The 21200-nt window shown below is 46.8% G+C and overlaps 1 protein-coding gene across 1 annotated transcript in view; it reads left to right on the top strand.

The window, feature by feature from the left end:
* The window catches only part of LOC119375679 (uncharacterized), a 36482-nt gene that overhangs the window by 12040 nt on the left and 3242 nt on the right, over positions 1–21200 (top strand). The window lies entirely within an intron of this gene.

Genomic DNA, 21200 nt, shown 5'->3' with positions numbered 1-21200 from the left:
GTTACACTGTTCTGTTAGCGAAACTTTGCCCCCTCTTTTTGTAGGTGTAAATTTTACGCCGAGGTAAGTGTGTTCTATTAACGGCCCCAGGTCAGGCATACACGTGTAATTGGTCACATCAAACGATGCACTGGTTGAAGCTAGAATTTATTTTCATACTAGTAAATGTTGGAAGGAAATCTGGCGGCATAGTGTCCGCGTGTGACCCACTATGACTTCAAACGGCGTTAGCTATGATGGGGCAGTATACCTGGACATGACTAAACGTCGACCCCCATGGCTTGAAATAACTTTGTGGTATTCTGTTTACCTTACATATAAAAAAAGTTATGTTTGCCTTGAAAAGATAATTTAGCGCTTACCGGTACACTGTTTTCACTCGTACTTCGCAATATTGTTCTTTTTTTTTTCCTTTATTGTTAAGGATAAAAGAAAGGCAGGGAGGTTAACCAGCGCTGAGCCCTGTAGGCTGCCTTATTGTGGGGAAGGGGGATAGAGAAGGAATATCACAAACGCATAGAAAGAATCAGACCCTAAAAATTATCACTGTTGGTTATTGCTCGTGAAGTATTACCTAAACTTAGAGATTCGCGCACTTGAAAATGTTATTTATTGAAATGATAGAGATTTCCTAATAAAATACAATGCTTTGAAAGCAAAATAGCTCATTGCTCTGGGCAAGCATTGTTCTAGGTACACGCGGTACAACACCAGGCGCACAACATATTAACTGCGCATAGCAGAACAATTGCAGGGACATATTTTCTTTCTAGCGATCACTTAATATTAAACTCCGCGAAGGCTACGCCAAACAAGGCCCGTGGTTAAACAGTGGCTGAAAAATTCACTATTTTCGGCGAAAGTTGAACGAGTACTCCATTCCTGCCGACAATGTTCTACAATCGCCTTTTCTCGCTCATCGTTCTCTTTTCTTCACTGCTTTTTATTTATTTTTTTTTTAATCCGGACATGGCGCTGCTACGATATGGGAGATTACATGACGTATCCCCGTGTTTCCTGTAGCTGCCTTCTATCTCTGCAGAATGAAAGAGCAGCGTGATGACTTCTGCGAGGAGCTCTCTTCAGGGCTTTGAAGCCAAGCGTCTGGGAAAGAATTGTGTCCGGAAAAGCAACACGCGTACACTGGCCACAAACCGGAAACCAAGAGAGGGAGCGTCACTATACTCCGCCGCCGCTGCCGCTGCGGTGCTGTTCAATAACAGCGGGTGGGAAGCGAAGGCTCCGTTCCCCCTTTACAGCTGTGTGTCATTCTTAGCCACGGAGAAGGAGCATCACAATTTTAGCTTTTGTTCTGGCTGGTCGAAGCGTGCAGTGAGCATTTGCGGTAACTTTCTCGGCGAGGGATAGAAAGCCCGGCAGAGGCAATTCGTAGAGAAACTAAAAAGAGTATGTCACTGATAGAAGAGGAGGCCAGATGAAGTACCATGAACTATAACGAAACCGAAGAAACAATCAAGAAAGATAACATTCTTCTGATAATTAAAATAGAGCGCCTACCACGACATAGATTTTGCAGCGTGACAAAAACTAAAGATCTTAGTACACAACACTGGACATAAATACACTAAAAGTATTAAAAAATAAATAAAGGTATAAAAACTTAAAGACATGTTTAACTATTTGGAGCATAACTGTTGTTCTCGTTATGTATATATTGGCACAACAAGACGCGCACTACCACACTTTACGAGCGTCGGAGCGCTCCAAAAAAAGGAAGCCTCAGGTGTACTAATGAAACAAGGTTCAATAAAGTGTCCGGCGTTGACTCATCACGGGATGGCGTTGTGGCGAAGACCTCGCCGTCCAGCGGAAGGACTCCCACTGCCAACAACCGAGGCGTTCGATGAAACGGCCTGAATAGAACAGTGGCCGGTGTCGTAACTTCGAATGTCTTAGATTCCTCAGTATTGCACCCGAGAACACGGTGTTTCTTTTTTACCTATTACCTGTGTTTCGCATCGGAATGCGGCTGCCAATGCCGACAGCATAGAGAGCGTGTGACCTTGAGCTCAGCAGCAGAAACGCCATATATCCACTGAGCTACTAAAGCAGGTCCATCCGTCCATCCATACAGGCAACTGCTCAAGGCGGCACGCGAGAGGAAACAGGTTTTCGTTGGAGACTTGATACTTTTGCCAACGGGAATGAGAAACCAACGACCCACCATTAGCATATGCGACAACCTAAAAAAAGTATAAGAATGAGCCTACATACTTGCGACCTTTGATTCACCGAAAAAAATGGAAACGGTTAGTAAAGGAATGAAAGGGGCAGTTTGGTGATCGTATACGTGGCACAATACGCCCCGTATACGTTAACCAACTGGCAACCAACACCGTTCGTTGCTTCACTAGCTGTTGACAAGTGGACATGCGTGGCGCAATACGCCACGTACTGTACGTCCGCTTGTTGTCCTTTTACCGTCGTTCTTTACTCCTTCCGTGAGTGTTTACTGAGCGTAATTCAACCATGAAAGGAAACCGAACAAGAAACATGCAATGATATGTAGTTACACGTAGTGATGCATGTAGTGATGCATGTAGTGATGCACCGGCACGTTACGTGAAGTGATGCAACGAAAGTTCGTGTCAGAGAAGTTTAACTTTTCGTGACAGAAAGTGAAGGTTAGAAAATTTATATTGCCGTTCAACTTTGCCGGAGGGACAGTATTATATTGTTGGTTTAAAAAAACAAAAATAAATAGAGGCAGCTTCGCACCATACTGGCACGGAGACTGTGGAAACAGCGGATATGGTGGTTTTCGCCTCCTCAGTTTCCTCCTCACCTTCATCACTCCTCCACCCGCTCACCTCTTTTTCCCCTCTCTTGTTATACTGTAGTTTACATGCCTATGCTATGCTTTACCCTTCCCCTCCTCCTTTCCCTCCTCCTCAGCCTCACTTCTCTTTCGCACCCCCTTGGTATACTTACTGTACATGGCTATGCTATGCTTTCTTTCTCTCTCTTTCTGTTTCTTTCTATCTCTCACTATTTCGTTCTCTCTCTCTCTCTCATGTCGTTCTCTCTTCTTTTCTCTTTACCCCTCTGTTTCTCTATCTTTCTCTCTATTTTTTTATTTCCCTTCTTACGCTCACAGCAACGCTAATCATATGGTTCCCATAAATGCTTGCTCTGCTGGCATGCCTGGATAGCCGAGTGGTTACAACGCTCGCCTTCGGACCGTGGGTGCCCGGGTTCGAATCCCGCCCCGCCAAGAAATTTTCGTTAGTATTATTTATTTCTTCTGCTGCTCCTCTCCACTTCTCTCCTCCTCATTTCCTTCCTCCAACGCGTCGCTAGGCGACGCATGGTGACGTCATCGCTCGAGAGGTTTTTCTGCGTACGGTCCACATCCAACCTCCGCCTTAAATAGCTTCGCTGTTAATTAGTCTGAGCACTTTCATTTCTGACCAAACCAGCTATTTGTAATTAGTCTACAAAATATCTGTCTCACTACATCTAAGAGGGAGATCTAACACACCCCTTTTGCCAGCGGCGTCCATTGCAGCATTTCCAGGAGCATTGTAGTGCAGATCTTGCTGCAATACAATCTCTTGGGTTTCATATACTAAACATATAGTGAAACCATTTCGCCCTTGAAAGATGTCTTTCGTCTTTAGCTCCACTTTCTGATCGCTTACGCCTTGCGTTGATCGCCATTATTCGCCCGAGGACAAAGAGGCGGTTTCAATGCTTTCAACGCGACAACCGCACACGATTTGACAATAACGTATGTTCGTCGCAGTCCAGCCAAGGGAATAAGCATGGGATACATAAATCTACGGACCCGACAACTATAGCCTCTGGCTGCTCCAACTATACGCTGCTGTTTGTGTGGTCCTTGAAACGCGTCTGAAACGCCACACTACTATGCGAAACGCTATGGGTTACGGTGAGAACAGCTGCTGGTGTAGTCGCTTATGAGAACGTTACAACGAAGAATAAAGAAAAAGAGAGGAGAGATTAGGAATAACGATTACCAACTCGTCGAGGCGAAGGCAAACTACTAACACTCAGGTTTTGTTTGTTTGTATTGTCGTGTCCCCCCCCCCCCTCCCGGTTTTTCTTTCTTCTCACTCCCTGGTCGCACGCACGAAAACGTATGCATTTCCGCGTCGTGTCTGCGCGCCGCGGTTGTGATGAATAGCGAGCGAGTATACAGTCGCCGCACAGGTTTCGTGGCCAGGGCGCATATGTGCTCTCGAGCCGAGTTTTTCTCCTCCTGAATTACGCCTATTATACACGCTCGCTTAATTTACATGATTGGACCTCGTTACGTGTCATTCTTCTTGGGTCCTTATCCGGCCATTTCATTTATCAGCGACGGCCTTCGCGCCCGGCGCTTTCCCTCGTCTCTTCTGCACCTCGGGTGTGTATGTGTACTCTCCCTTGTTAGTCGCCTTAATAGAGGTGTGGTGGCAATTAAGGTGCCAAGTACACGGCGCACAATGGGAGAACGCGCGTGTTTCTTCATTCCGCTCATCCTTATCGGTATGCGCGGGGAAACAATGACGCACTACGCGCCATGACATGTTACTGAACGGACGCGCATGCTTGGATCGGAAAAAAAGAAAAAGAAGGAGGAAGACACTTCGCATCATCGTGCACACGGCAGCCGAGCGACGGCGTAACGCCGCGTGATTACACGAGTAGCCAGTGCAGCGAAGCCGAGACATCCAAGTCCACTTGATGCACTTCGCTGGCGGATTTTGTAGACCTCGAGCTTCGAGATCAAAATACGCAGTGCCCACAGTGCCTCGCTTCATCAACTCAGCTGCCTATTCGACTGTCCGCTAGTCAGTAGTCTACTCAGCTTCAGAGCCACAGAATAATGCCATATAGAGAAGCGGGCCGCAGATAGCTTTCCAGGGGTGACCTTCAATCTGCACGTCTGGTCTTAACGCATATGTGGTATTTCGATGTAGCATGCCAGTTTTCGAAAGGAATGGGCGCGCTATCCCCCGGCGTTAACAATACTTCAGGTCGCTTCGAATATGTTTTGTTTCTCATGATGATCGTTATGATTTATAATTCACACCATACAATGTGAGTAAGAACGACAACGTAAGAGTTTTGGGGGCATACGTTGAAATATGAAGCATGAATGGCGAGAAGATGTAGCTGTTATTTCTACGCTATCATATATGCCGGCAGCGAAAGCGAATGATTATAATAATATCTGGGGTTTAACTCTTTCGTGACCGCGGGGAAATTGGCCACATTTTGTATGTTTTAGTAATCATTTTTTCTTATAAATAATATGATAGACACAGTGTATAATTATGTATCAATATGAAGCTAAGTGAATGGACTTTTTAATGGTTTTACTTCCAAAAATTCATATTAAGGTATAATATCCAAGAATATTTATGAAAAAAAAGATTTATTGAACATTGCATTCAACACTTTTAATGGTATGCCCCCAACATGAAAGAAAAAAACGATAAATAATCTGACATATGCAAAATATTTGCTCAACAATTTTCTATATTAGAGGAAAGTTTGAATGATCTAGCTCAAAAGGCGTATGAGTTACAAATTTTTTGTCTGCCCAGTGAAAACTGCATTATCCCTTAAGGTTACACGGTTATATTTTTTCCCTCTACAGATTTTTCAAACACAGAAATACAATAAACATAATTGAGCAGAAGAATAAATTTCCTAATGAGCCATATGTATTTCAGCAAATTCTGCTAAATAGCAGCACAGAAAAAAATCAGATACCAAAATGTAGCACTGAACACGGCACCAAAACGTCCTAAGGCATGGCTTCACCGCACACAATAAAAATATTCAAAACTTGTAAGCTACAAAAAACTCTTCACATTTCAATGTCTGACATTGTCAAAATAGGTGGAACCATTTCTGAAAGGTCTAAGATGTAAAAAACATTCTTTTTTTCTACGGTTGGTGTGCCACTGGGAAAAACAAGCGTCACAGGTGGCATTTGTCCCGTCGTCAAGTTTCTTGTCCCCTTGGCACTTTTTGTATTTTCTCCGCTTCGTCAGTCGGTAGGACTTGTTCTGAATGTACTTGTTTTGGAGAGTTGCAGTCGCGGAAGCTCGACGATGCCCTATATAGATGAGCAGGCAAATGAAATTTACCATCTCTGCGGCCGTGACCATTTCCCAAGAACCATCATCTTTTGCATAAGACTGCTTCTACAGGATTTGCAGGCATGCACACTCATTTTTGTTAACACAAATCCAGTTTATTACTTCCGCGATGAAAAAGATGCCCAAAACGCCGATTTTCCTTGTGACACTCATCGCTTTACTGTGCAACACCACTCTGAGGACACGGCCGGGTAGCCTTCTTGGGCTGAACATTACTCTCTACTGGTTGAAGGTTATGGCACCAAATTTTTACCATGTACTGTTGAGACACTACAAATAAAAGATATAATATTGTCAACGCCCTCATAACACTTTAATAGGAGTAAAAAAAATCAATGCGCCAGAAAGCGCAACGTACTGATCAACACCTGACTATGATCCGGGCTCGTTCTACGGTTTTTTATCATCCTGACCATGTTTCCATGATTTGACATCATCCTCGGAGTCACTTCTGCTAGGAACAGCAGAAAAATCGCTTGCGGGCGCAAGAGAGTTGTCCATGGAACAACATTTCTGAGAGGCTCTCCCTACCGCTTCGTCTGCCATTTTCGCGAACAAACTAAGCGAACCACTATCTTTGAGTAGCTGTTAAAAATCGCTGCCCCTCGGGGAAAAACACAAAAGAAACTAATTATGCAGGAAACGAACCATTAGTGCTTACAGAATGTGCTAGATGTTGCAGCTAGTTGATAGGAGCGCCCGTACTTTCAAATTCTCGTTCGTCGCGTTCGGGTCACCGGTCATGTACGTTCTATAGGCACGGTCACGAAAGAGATAACGTCCCAAAACCACGATGATTATGAGGGACGCCGTAGTGGAGGGCTCCGTAAATTTAGAACACCTGGGTTTCTTTAACATGCACCTAAATCTAAGCACACGGACCTCAAACAATTTCGCCTGCGACTCGATCCCGCGACCTTTGGGTTAGCACTTCGAGTGCCATAACCACTACGCCACCGTGGCGGGGCGAAAGTGAATGATTACGCTTAGGTTCAAGGATACGTAGACGAAATATAACGAACCGAATCCCCAAATAGCAAGAAGTAATATAAATAGCATAATAAAGAACACGGATAAAATACAATGGACGTCGTTGATTCAAGGAGTGAAGATTACACTCAATTTAATGAACTCTGTCTAAAGCGAATAACAGCTTTTAATTCTTCACTAAAAATAACGTCGCCAGTATGCACGGTTACTACGAACGCTGTCTTGCACACTCCTATGTTTCGTGATGCTCATGGCAAAGAGCCATGCGGGAGACAATATAAGCCGTTTTCTCGGAGCTTTTTCTTTGTCCTCGCTCTCTTCTTTATTAGTTTGTTTTTTTCGTGAGCTTTACTCTTCCTCGTTATATGTAGCGCCTCTTTAAGTAATTATGCTGATTAGTGGTTGTCAGAGGAGTAGGTTTCCCAATTGCAAGGGTCCAGGTCTCGCCTGGATACGTGCGCTGTATGGACTCATTCGTAATTGCCTGTGTAAAACACAGCTGCGGCAGTGCCGAAATGAGTTCGACGTGACGTCTCCTACCATTTCGACGTCAAAAAAGTGCAATTAAGCAGCTAAAGCAGTTCCAGGGACAGCGCTTGTGCTGTGTACCTCTCTGCTTCGTGTTGTCGTCTCTGCTTTAATAGTCAATACCGTATAAACTCCACCAGTTTTACACTCTGTTGCAGGTCAGGGAACCCACATTTCTGCTCACTCTTAGCTGTTTTTTGATATCGACCAACAGTTGCACGGAAAAACTTTGGGATAAATTTGGCGTATACGCTTGGCTTTCGGTTTGGTCGGCAGCATCTTCTTCTATCTCGGTAGTAGTAGAATGCAATTTCACCAAATTATCCTCAGCTCTTTCATGCCCAATCGATCGACGCATTCAAACTGATCTGGTTTATTTACTTGAATCACATTCCGTCGAAATATGCCTTAAATGTAAGGCCAACAATGCTGAGTGCAATATCAGGCAAAGAAATGTTTTATCATTTATGTCTTGTCATCAAGGTTAGGCGAAACAAACTGGAAACGTATTGCGTTATTTTTTATACTATACTGCCCAGAACGAAATTGAAGGCACTGGCTATCCTTGCTTGCGTCACCAACGTTAGACGCGCACGTTCTTGCCCAGTTTTGGGATTCAAGACAGACTGAAATTGCGCCAAAAAAAAAAAAAAAAAATGCCGAAGCTTGCTCTAAGCAATAAGCCGCGCAAGCCCTTAAAACAGCGAAACTGGACGATTCTGAAGACTAATCTGGTTGCTTTGTTTCTAGGCTTTAGCTAGGTGATGCTAGGTCGTTTCTACGTTGAGTCTCTGCGCAGAGAGGTTCGGGTTAAACCACACGCAGTCACTAGACACGACACGGATATCCAAACTCCAGAGACAGAAACTCGAGCTGAAACCAAGCGTTCGTACTTCTCATAGATCTACGGGCACGTCGTCGTTGGCGTAGGCCTTCCATCGCTTTGGGGTCTTCTCGCAGCCGCCGCTGCCTTTCCCGTTCCCTAGTGTTAGGCTAACTGCTGTCTTCTTCTTTTTTAGTGGACCAGTGGCGAGTAGTGGGATTTACCTTACTTCTGTGACACATACCCGTTTATGATTATGACAGTTTTCTGATAGGCCGCACAAATTTCAGTGGCACATACCCGTTCGTTGGGCTAACTGTTGCCTTCTTCACTTTTAGTGGACCAGCGGTGAGTAGTGGGATTTACCCAATTCCTGTGGCACATACCTGATAGGCCACACAGGGCAGGCCACACAGGATATGCCGCACAAGTTACGGCTGCCTTAAACGGCTTCGCTGTCAGGAAAAGAGAGAGAGAGAGAAAACTAAAATACGATTTGCCTCCGCGTGCAGTCATGACTAGGCCGTTATTTCTTTTTGTACAGAAAAGCGGTATGGCATTCGGTTTTAAAATTTCCCAACGTCTCGGTTTTCGAATCGAACCTGGCAGCTTACGACAGACAAAACATTTATTACCTGTACGAGCTGCAAAGCCAAGTTAGTCTAAACAAAAGACTTGCTGTGAGAGATTTAAATTTGTTGAGCAGTGTCGGCACGCAATAAATAAATAAATAAATAAATAAATAAATAAATAAATAAATAAATAAATAAATAAATAAACGTCCGAGAAAAAGAACCAACGCCTGAAGCTTCGACTGTCCCAATAACAATGGATGTGAACGAACAGGTGCATCGATATTCGAACGCTTGAAAGCATTACGTTTTCTGTTCTCATGCAGCCCACTTATACATGAAGACCATCTTGCATAACGAAGTGTCCGAGGAGGTGTGACAACGCATATCATGCCATACTCCTATTCAATGTTCCGTCGGAGGATACACGTTTGAGCACGACTGCTGGCGGCCGCGCTCGGCACATCCATCTTGCGCGAGCCCGCGCTGTCCGCTCGCGCGTGCATTATACATGCATGCGTCGTGGCCAGCTCGAAAGCCGCTCAACCCTTTCGCGGCGTAGTGGGCGGCTCGATCGACGCACGGGCCATCAGAGCAGCGTTCAAGGCCGCAATCTCTGCGCTATTGGCCTAGATACCGTGCCACCATGCTATCGGCATTCGCGTATATATATACATGCGCGCAAGGAGAAGAACGATAGGGCGGCACGCGGGCCGGTCTGAGCCTTTGTGGGAGGCTCGGACGCCTACTGACAGACGGACACGAGCTGAAGTCGGGTGGCCCCCCTCCTTGGCTGCGAGCTCATGCCGCGTAGCGGGCAGCAGTGTCCGGACGGCGAGCTTGCAGGCAACCCGCAGGAGAAACGCAAAACTCATGACGGTTTGTAATTACGGCAGCCGTTTGATTGATGGAAGCTGACGGTGGCGTCCGCCATCTTGGATTTCGCAAGCCACATGGGCCTGCGCATGACCGATCGGCGACGTCAACTGACGGTTTGGGCCTTGACTTGTCTCGGAGTCATCCATCCATCTTGGGAGGCGGGCGGATGTGCAAGCAGGGACCAGCGCCCAATTCCGGGACTCGCACGCGCCGGGCCCCGGCGTCCGTCAGCTGCCGATCTGTTTCTGTGCCCGCCGCTCTCTCCCTTTCCTGGCGATAGTCCCCCGGAGAAGTGCACGGTGCCACTAGTGCACCATGACATGGGCGAAAGAACTTAAGTGATCGCGCAGGCGGCATGACCAGTTCCTGAAGCGTGCAAGGGAGACGGAAAAGAGAAATGTTGGCATCACTTTACAAGTGGTTCTACCGCGAAACGGCAGTTAGGAGAGATAGAAATGGGCCGATCGCGTCCGTCACGATTCCTCGTGCTGGCACGACACGACCAAAAATATGACGCGTGAGAGGTGCGTACGGGGAATCGGCGCAACGGCACTGACGTTTCAAGCCCGGCCTTTCAACCACCACACAAAGGCCGCTTGGCGCGTATATATATATACGCGAACAAATATATACTTTATTTTTTTAAATCGCGTGGTTTGTCATACGCTACATTACTCACCTTGCGTGAGCCCTGCTGCCCGACGGTTTTCCGTCCCGCTTCCTTCGTGCACCATATGGCCTCGTTGGTAGAAGCGCGGTGCCTGCACCATCCATACCCGTCAATGGTGATCGCACTTCAGTAGTCGGCAGACTGAGCTAGACAGTTACTGCGGGCGCAGCAGTAACTTCCTTCTTCCTTCACTGGGTAGCTGGATGATCCATCCATCCGGAATCGTCTGTATTATGCCAACGAAATATGCGCACGCACGCACGCACGCACGCACGCACGCACGCACGCACACACACACACACACACACACACACACACACCACACACACACACACACACACACACACACACACACACACACACACACACACATATATATATATATATATATATATATATATATATATATATATATATATATATATATATAATTTCTTTTTAAAAAAATTTTTGGGATGCTGTGAGGGCGCTTCGAACTTGGCACACGGAAGTGAAAGGGATTCGTGCAAAATAGTTTATACAAAATAATTGCTTTGAACCACTACTACGAAACAATCTTTTTTTCAGAACCTGAAGACGCCGGTCTTTCATGAGTATCATAGTTTATTCGTTTTTGTACCCATTTACAGTATATTTGGTCATTGGGAAGCATTGCAAGAGATGCATAAAAAAATAATAGCACTGATTCGTTAATGAGGAATACATTGTAACGATGCTGAAGAACACAGGCTAATAAAACAAAGGTATTTATTAAAGGCGAACCTGCGCCCACAACTCAAAGTGACAGCGGTCGAGGAGGAAGAGGAGAAACATTTATTTGGCGCTACATACATGGAGCTAAAGCCATTATTACATGTCGTCGACAGAAGACATCGCAGCTGGAGGCGACAAAGGCGCTACTGAGGTTTTTCAAAGAAACGAACTTGGACAAGCGATTGTGACAGTGATGTCGGGTACCACGCAAGAGTGACAGACTGTGACTGACTGTGTGTGTGCTGTGTCATGTGCTATCTTTCTCTCTCTCTTCTCCACCTTTAAATGTCCCCTACCCTGTTCCCATGTGTAGGGTAGAAAACCGATGGTCCTAAACTGCTTAACTTCTCTGCCTTTCCTTCTCTCAGGGGCGTAGCCACGTTAGGGCACACCGGGCCCGTGCCCCCCCCCCCCCCGAAATTTTTTTTTTGCCATAGCATACAGAGCAGAAAATGACACTCGACCACATCTGCCTGCTCGTCCCCACTACAGATCAAGGAGGTGCCCCCCCCCCCCCCCCCCGAAAAAAATTTCTGCCTACGCCCCTGCCTTCTCTACTATTTTTTCAGCGTGCAAGAGTCCACTATCGGTCAGGAGGCCAGGAGACCTCGGGCCCTGGCGGCTGCCTCTACCCGCTCCGTGACCCAGACTGGTTTCCGCGTCGGAGCTGAGCATTATGGCATCCCACTGCTGAAGGATGGTGATATGCGCAACCTGGGAACTATTCAGTTGAAGGCCAGCCCTAGAGGATGTGGTAAAGGTTTGCGTCCTCTCTTTCGCAAAGTTTACAAGAGCTGGAGTAAAGTGAGGAGCTAGTGCGCGATAGAATAAAGGGGGTTGGGGTGGCATTCGTTTGCGGTTGTCTCCAAATCACTTCCTGCAGAAACTGCGCGTCAGTCGAACTCCGAAGTGCCGTTCAGCTGTCTTCCTCTCTCTCTTCGCGTGAAGCTTCGAGTGCGTGGCGCATGCGAGCTGGGTACAGCCGGCTGGTCTTGCCACGATGGTCGCTGCCTGTGGTCGCTGAGCGGCACTACGATACGGCGCGTAGTGTCGAAGATGCACGGTGATGTGCGCCCCATGTGAATGCGGCCAAGATATCGTGGTAATATTCACACTATCAGCTTTTTAGGTGCACATGCTAAGTGATAAAGATACTACGGGAGCAAATGAACAGGGATGTTGTGACAAAAATATGACGTCTGGAAAAAAAAAAAACCAGCGTTTTGACCGATTTTGCAGCTTCATTTTCGCAGTGCAGAGTTGTAAGTAAACAAATAGCTTATAAATGGTTCTATAGTGTGCATTATTAGTATATTATACAGAACGCTTCAGGATAGTAACTTTGGCTTGAATAGTAGCTCTGTAGTAACTTGAACAGTAACTTTGGCAAGAATAGAAAATTTTGAACTCGACAACCACATGGCTGCGCGAAGTTTCTGTTTGCTTCGCTTTCACTTCACAGCACGTCGGCGGACTATTCCAGTGGGCTCCTCTTTGAAACGATTAATGCAAGTTATAGACCAGATTTTTCTTAGCCTCGTAGCGCGAGTGTCAGCCGCGCCGCTGCTCTCGACACCAGGCGCCGTCTGGTGGTGCAGAAGACGGCGGGGGCTGCTGATGGCGGGAGGTAATGGCCGTGCTTGCGTCGCGTGTTCGCTTGTGTCAGTGCTTTCACAGCTGTTAGAAAAGTAGCGGTCTCAGCTTCTTGCTTGCCACATAATCGTAACGGCAGTGCAATGTATAAAAATTCGTCCGGATGGCATTATGCCGTCGTTGGGTGCCCGAACAACCAGCGAAAAAGGAAGTGGCTGATGCAACAGATCTGCGACGTTCACGAGAACTCGAGCGGCTTGTGCTTGGGCAGCGTGTATTCTAGACGTTTTCAAGGCCTTTGATTTCAAAATTACACCATCTCCCGCTAAAGGGGACCATGAGGCGATGCGAAGCCGGAGCACTTGCACGATCGCGTTCCGTTGGCGTTCGTTGGGCATGCTACCGACCTCGCGTCGTGGAACGCGAAGAGGAACGCTACGCGCGTCGTGTCTTCCCTCTAGCCTCGCCATTAATTCTCACAGGGTGAGCGGGGAACGCGGTCGACAGGCGCGCGAGAGGGAGGAGGGCGTAGGAGAGGAGAGAGAGGGAGAGGGGACACGCAATGCGCTGGCGCTCATCGCGGCGTTGCGCAGAGAATAGTCTTTTAGCAAGTTACGGAAATACGGTACGCAAATACGGTAAGGACGTACGGTAGCGTTCCTCCTTTCCCGGTCGTTGAGCGGCCAAAGCACAACCAGCGGGAAAGGAGGAACGCTACCGTACGTCCTTACCGTATTTGCGTACCGTATTTCCGTAACTTGCTAAAACTCTCTAATAAGGCGCGTGAGAGGGGGGGAGGACGTAGGAGAGAAGAGGGGGAGGAGGATGCGCATGCGCAGTAAAGGTGGTCACGCCGCACACCACCACCACCACCACCACCGGATTGAACTCGGCCATAAGACACTTCGCATCTAATAAGTAATAAGTGAGTTGGTGCTCTTGCACAGGAGGGTATATTTTCTACCCATTCAAACGGCTGAACTGCAAGTGCACGGAATAAAACACGACCACCTGCTGGATGAAAAAAACTGAGTTACTAAAACGGCAACGACGAATTTTGAAATGAGAAAGACAGTGTCCATGAACCTCACCACATATTTTCTCAAACTGCGAAGCTAACTAACAAATATTTTTGAATTTTGCCTGAAAACTTACAGGCGCCACTGCAGCAGACTGGAGGCAAGCTTCAGTTATTGACATGCACGAAAATTTCAACACGCGGGTGTTTAAGCTTGTTGCTCAAATCCAAAATGCGGCCACCTTGGCTATAAACTTGTTCAAAAAGACACAGGTAAACCTCGATGTAATGAACTGTTTCAGTTTTTGCAATTTCATGTCCATAGAACATATGTATTTTGAACCTCACAGCCGCGAGGCATGTCTACCTGTGATTTCATATCAACGACATTTTACTGTGAGAGCAAAGAAAGGCCGATGCGATAAATCCTGATCCGGCTCAATCGCGATTGAAAGTGCCCATGTGACAGGGATCTCACAATCCTTGAATTGCAGTTAAAGGGGCCCTGCAACACCTTTTTTAATTATATTGGAATAGTCTCATTATTGACGTATGACTCTTCACGAGTCATATGCCGCAAAAATTTTTCGAATCCGTCAAGTCTAAGTGGTGTTACCAAATTATAGAGATCACGTTCCGCAGCTTTCTCTCTCAACTCAACGCGGCGAGCGCGCGGAAAGCTGCGCGCGGCGTGAGGGGAGGGAGGGAGGGCGGAGGTGCGAGGAGGCGACGTCAGCGCCGGCGGCATTTTTTTCATTTTTTTCTCTCTGGCGTCTCGGCGCAACCACGTGGTCTGTGCCGCCACTTCCGGTCGGCTTGCGTCGTTCTCGTCGAGCGGACTCAGCGGAGTCGATCGCGCTGTGTATCGCGCGTGCTTGAAAACTGCGCGTCGGTTTGGTAATGTTGGGGGTGCACCTCGAACGCCGTAGTGTTTTCATCACTCTGCCAACCATGGAAGCAAACGTGCGCCCTCGTTTGGAACGAATGACAGCTGAGATCGGTTTCGGCCCATACTCCGATACACCGCCTCGTAAGACGGCACTGGCAGACGACCCCGAAGCGCCGCCATTACCGGAGGCCAGCATTGTTATCGGAGACACGCTGCGCCCGTGCCTCGGTCGGTCGTGAGAACGTGCCGACGATGCAGTTCTCAGCTGACGAGGCAACACTCGAACGGCTGCCACTCTCAACGGCAACCGGCGATGGTCAAAAGCACAGAAATATTCACGTTTTCGGCACTGCGCATGGCGAAGAAAACGGAACCACGCAACTACGAGCAGACGAGCTGTCGGTGAGACCGGAAGTGCTAATATTAATGTTTGTTCGGTGTTTTTAACGCGATAACATAATATAAACGTACATATTATCTACTTATTGAACTCAAAATTAACAACGAAAGTAATAATGAGGGTGTTATCGTGATTATAACATCAGCCAATGGTGGAACTGCCGACAATCGCGTCATATTTTGCGGACTAATACATCATTTGTCGAGAGAAGAGGGAGCGATTTTCAGCTGACTTTGAGAATTTATTGTAAATTCCAGGCCGTGCGCATCGCTATAATATTTGGCTCGCGTGTTCTCGAGAGCCTCGACTACCGATAGGCAGCGCTTTTTGAGCATGCTCGAAAAGTGTTGCAGGGCCCCTTTAAGTATATCATGACCGAGGCATGCTGCCATAGAAAGTGCATGTGTGGGCGCCGCTCTGTCAGGATCGAATTAATCAATATCGGACTCAAACGTAATCTCCGTCGGTTTTGATCGTGATCCAGAGCACCTGTGCGACGGGGTGTTTCTTGCAGACTCTGCTCTTTAACAACACAGAGGTTGGGGCCGGCGTGCGCGCTGCGTCTAGCTTTGCTACAAAAGGCTTCGGACACTACGCCAGGCCATGCTTTCGCGGTAATCTCGCTTTCTCGGCTACAGCGTTCTGCGTTAAAAACTGACATAGTCGCCCAATTAAACTCATCCCGTTTCATTTTGCGAGAGAACACAAAACAGCCATCCTGCAGCACAAGGTCGGACGGTAGCGTGGCACGCAAATACCTGTCGCGGCTGCCTTTCAGAAAAAAGAGAAAGGTATGCAGCGCACTAGATTTCATCTTGCCATTTACATGCGTAAATGCGTAAATTTAAGGTGTTTCTTGATATGATACATTTCTAAAAAAAAATGAATGGTCAACTGCACGGTGTTGCAAATATTCAAACCTTCGTGAAAATGTTGCTTAACGTTCTCGCAAAGTTTGACAAGCTACCTAGCATAATTACACCGTTCGAAAATGTAGTCGCACGAAAGAAGATGCTTGTTCCGACATTCAGAAAAGACTGAGCGGCTGCAGCGCTTGCGAATCTGCCATCGCCTACTACTTCAGCAACTCACGTTTCAGCAACTCCCAAGCCAATGCTCGCACCGCGGCGCCTTCGTCGGCCAAACATGGCGGCCGCCTACGAGTGCTGGAAATTGTGGTCTATATAACCATTAAAAAACTGCTCGTCGCAGATCTAAGTGAAATCGATATATGCAAGGTTAAGCTGTTTGTCAGGGGGCGCGGCTGAAAGCGCAGCCCCTGATCAGTTAATCGCTTGGTGCTTTTTAACGATTCATATAACAACACTTCAAGCAGACAAAACGACTTCATAGAACACTAAATGCGAGGACAATCCTGAGAGGTGGGCGCTCAGAATGTAGAACATATGTTACGATTGGCTGCCAAATTACTGATGTGGCCTTCACGGGCGTTCTGAACCACTATTGAAAAGAATCGCGTCGTAGAATGCGCCGCCGGTTCTGGCCAAGAGTACATGAAAGCGATCGTCTTTTTTTTCGCAGAGGTGAACGCTATATAAAGAAAAATGTTCTCAGCAGAAGGACATTTTTGCACTTCAGATAGCACAGTTTAGTTCATCAATAACTCGGAAGAAAATGAAGTCGAGCTTTTCATACATCGTCAACGGCATCCCGCTGGAGCACGTTCAAGAACACAAATACCTTGGGCTAACAATAACACATGACTTGACATGGAACTCCCATATCAACAACACAACATCTACTGCGTTGAAGCGAATTTTCTTTCTTCGGAGGCACCTCCGATTAGTTCCACCTGATATAAAAATCCTGGCCTATAAAACCTTTGTTAGGTCAGTCCTTGAGTATGGAAATGTGATTTGGTCCCCATACACAAAAGAACTAATTAAGAAAGTGGAAGGCGTCCAAAGGAAAGCGCTGAGGTATATATATAATAAGTATAAGCCAACAGACTCCCCCTTCGAACTACTCAAGAATGCTGGGATTCTAACATTACAAAACCGATCAGTACTAGCCCGTTCTAAGCTTTTGTAGCAGCTTCTGCATAAGCAGTTTAACATTGATATCTCCAGATACATTTCCAAAAGTGAAACACGGCCATCGCGACATAAACACACACAAACACTCCAGGAATATCCTTTTCCTACCGACTGTTTTAAAAATTCATTCTTTCCTTTAGCGATAAGAGAGTGGAACGATATCAGCGAGGCCATCACTAGCAGCTGCTCCTTGGATGTGTTCACTTGTTCGATGGAAAATAGCCTGCTAGCGTTGCAGACTTAACTCTCCTGTACTAAATTGAAGATGATCTTGCTTTTCACTTATGTTTTTTTTTCTTTTTCTTCACCGCGTCCTTTTGGTGTTCGTGGTTATCTTATCATTTGGATGTGTAACTTATTATCGATGTACGCTTGTTACTCTCAAACCTTGTATAACTATACGCATGCGTGAAATATTGTCTAAACACATCTGCGTACTCTTAACTCTCCTGTACTAAATTGAAGATGATCTTGCTTTTCACTTATGTTTTTTTTTTCTTTTTCTTCACCGCGTCCTTTTGGTGTTCGTGGTTATCTTATCATTTGGATGTGTAACTTATTATCGATGTACGCTTGTTACTCTCAAACCTTGTATAACTATATGCATGCGTGAAATATTGTCTAAACACATCTGCGTACTCTATCTTGAAGCGATTTGTTTCACATTCTAAAAAAGTTATTTGTGACTATAGTGACCATATTTTGAATGTCATACAATGTACATACTTTCGTAGTTATATTTGCACGAACAATACTGATTCATATATATATGTATATATACGTGTGTCTGTAATTTGTTTACTCACTTCTTTATCACTGTTTTTGCCCTTCCTGTTATAATCCCTCAAGGGATTGACAGTATTTGTAAATAAATAAATAAATAAATAAATAAATAAATAAATAAATAAATAAATAAATAAATAAATAAATATTCTAACGAGACTGTTTACTTGCTATGTCGCCTCTACTTAATGATCTGTCATCGCAACCTAAAAGCACAATCTGACAGCACAGAGTACGTCCAGAGCAAGTTTGATTGGCCTCTTCGAGGACGCGTGTCTTAAACTTGTAAACCACAGGTGACGCTCTGAAGCCGCTCCGCGGGAACCGGGAACCGTAGCCAGCCGGGGTGGTCCCAGTCGTGAGCTATAAGAGGCCCCGCTCTTAGAGCATAATTGTTCGGTTCCGTCAACAGGTGGCGGCTCTGGTGCGAGCCGTTAACACCGCACCGGCCGCAGAAAACAGCCGGTTGGCCTATGTGAACGCAGCGCGACTAATTTGCCGACCATGTCTCAGCGTAACGACTTGTCCACAGCAGCCCATGGGCGCCTTCACCGAGCACGGGACGCGCCCGCGCTTTCATTGTCCGGCACGGATGGCGTAACGTGGAGCGCGTTTCGCAGGGGCTAGCCGAGCACGCCGCCACTGGGTGGCCATTATGCGGCCCCGTTGACCCCCTCCCGAAATCGGCCCGCGTTCGTGGCGAGCTGCTTAGGGGCCGAGTGGCATGACCTCCGGGGCCGGCGTGACATCGGACTCAGGCGCCGCTAACCAGGGGTTTAGAGCGAGGCGCCGTTTGAAGGATGACCGCGCCGAGCGCGCAGTCCGAGGAAAAGCGGCCGAATTCAGTGCGCGCGCGAGCGCGACTGGTTGTTCCACGTGCCGCTTAAACCTCCCCCTTCAGAAATAAGGGATCAATCAAAGTTTCCCGAACTTGCGCGTCTTGACCGATGGGGAGGAATCGCGGAGCGCGTGATGTGTCTTTCCTCTTGCGTTCTCTCTGCCTCCTCTTCTTTGTCTCTACCTTTTTCTTCTTTTGCAAAGTCCTTCCTGCGCTACCTGCACCGTACGCATTGCTCGAGTCTCTTAGATCCGTCTCCTCAGTCTCACTTTGTTTTACGTGTTCTTTTCCTCACTGTCTGCACGGCCGCGCGCATGGGATGCGCCCTGGCCTTCTCTGAAGACCACGTGCGTTTTGCTCGGTCAGGCGGCATAATATTCCAGGAATCACCGCGGTCGTTGCTCGCAACATGCTGCATCCTTGCGTGGCCGCGAGAATGCCGCTGCGGCGCCGACATATCTTTTTGTACGCTTGTCAGAAACATAAACCCGCGCTTCGTCGGACATAACCTGGGGCCGCAGACTGGAGGAAATTAACTACGGAGGGTGTATACATCTCGATGGATAGGCATGCCGAATTTAGTGTAAATATGGACAGTATATTTCGGCCGAGAAACCGAGTATCGCGTTCTCAACCCTCGATCTCCCACGTCGTATTACTTACGCGTGTGTAGGGCTTCCGGAAGTTGGCAAGAGATGTCCTGTAAAAAAAAAAGAGAGAGAGAGAGAGAGAGAAAGAGAGGAGAAACAAGAAGGTGGGCGATGGAAAGAAAGCGCAATCGTCAGTGCGAGAATATTTATCGGTCCTATACGGACCCTTCTAGCTTCCCATGTAGATAACACGGGCGTTCCTTGGTTTTTTCAACGCTATTTCTCACGTCGTGCACAAAAGCCAGCAGAGTGTAATTCGGTAGAGATAAGGGTTGATGACGTCTGGTCCTTTGTGTTAGATAAGAAACAATATAAAGAGTTCCGGCTATTGCATACTGTGCGCCGAGAAAAATAAATTAAGAAAAAATGCTCTTTCATACAGAAAGCTTAAAAGTCAAATGTGTAAGCGCTGTAATTGTCCAGGTATGCTTATAGCAACATGTTTTTAAATAGGCGACGAAAGACGGGCCCCCTACAACACTTGATGGAATGACGACTGTCAACGCCCTGCAGTAAACGACAAGTTTCACTTCAAAACAGAAAAAAAGAACATCTATATAGAGGAAAAGCGGCTCAATTACGTAACACTCTGCGAATGTCACACAATGCTGAACAAGTTGCCTAATTTTGAGCGAAAACATTTTTGAAGAGCCCATACCTTGTTTTCGTTTCCACTAATTTCTCTGCTTGCTCAGAGACATTTTCTTTTCAAGAAATTGCAGCATTATTAAAAGTTCTTCGTATAAGACAGGCACGTCACGTATAGGAATGATTGGTATATAGGTGAAATAAAAAGTGCATGAGAATATAGCAAACGGTTCACACTTTGTTACACACAGACGCGCACAATGCCGAGCAGACAAAATTAAAGGATGCTAAATAGCCATAATCCCCCGAACCTATGGCTCTATACTAAGAGATAATAAAAAAAATTGTGGCACGCAGTATCATAACCAGGTATATCACGTAATATAGATGATGATGATGATGATGATGATGATGATGATGCAAACTTTATTTGGGTCCAGAGAAGGCGCAGGGGAGACATCATCGTAAGTTCTATCACATGCGCCCTGTTTCGGGTAGGTCAACTCGTTCTTCATTTGTCCCTGTTAGTTTTTCCTATATCAATCGGTGGAAGCAACGCCACTGCACTGTCATTATTCCAGCAGAGCGTGTCGAATAGCCAAGTCAAAACATTTACGAAAGCATCTTACTGCCTGAAACTATTTTACGCAAACATCCGCTGCTGTAATACACGGAGGTGCCGCCCTGCTCGGCCCACTCAGCGACGAACGACCTCTGCCCTCTGTCACGTCGCCTTGTCAAAACGCATTCCGAAGCTTCTGTTCAGATAACGTAGTTTCGCCAAAGTGGCATCACTCTCGAAACATTTCGCGGGCGCGCAGTCGACTCATCGAGGGTCGCCTCGACAGGCAGACGTGGCCCGCCCAATTCTCCACCTGCCTCTTCTTCGCTCAGCAAGCTGGTGACATCGCAGCGTATGACATTTCACCGCGAACACACGTACGCACGCACACCGAGTCGCGCACGCCGGTTAAGTGCGAGCAGCCGAACAGTTTTCGGACGTGTGGCGGCAGGCCCCGTCACACACGCGTC

Source organism: Rhipicephalus sanguineus, chromosome 1 (genome assembly GCF_013339695.2).
Source record: "Rhipicephalus sanguineus isolate Rsan-2018 chromosome 1, BIME_Rsan_1.4, whole genome shotgun sequence".
In the NCBI taxonomy this organism is placed as follows: domain Eukaryota; kingdom Metazoa; phylum Arthropoda; class Arachnida; order Ixodida; family Ixodidae; genus Rhipicephalus; species Rhipicephalus sanguineus.
This window is presented reverse-complemented; position numbering and strand designations above follow the sequence as displayed.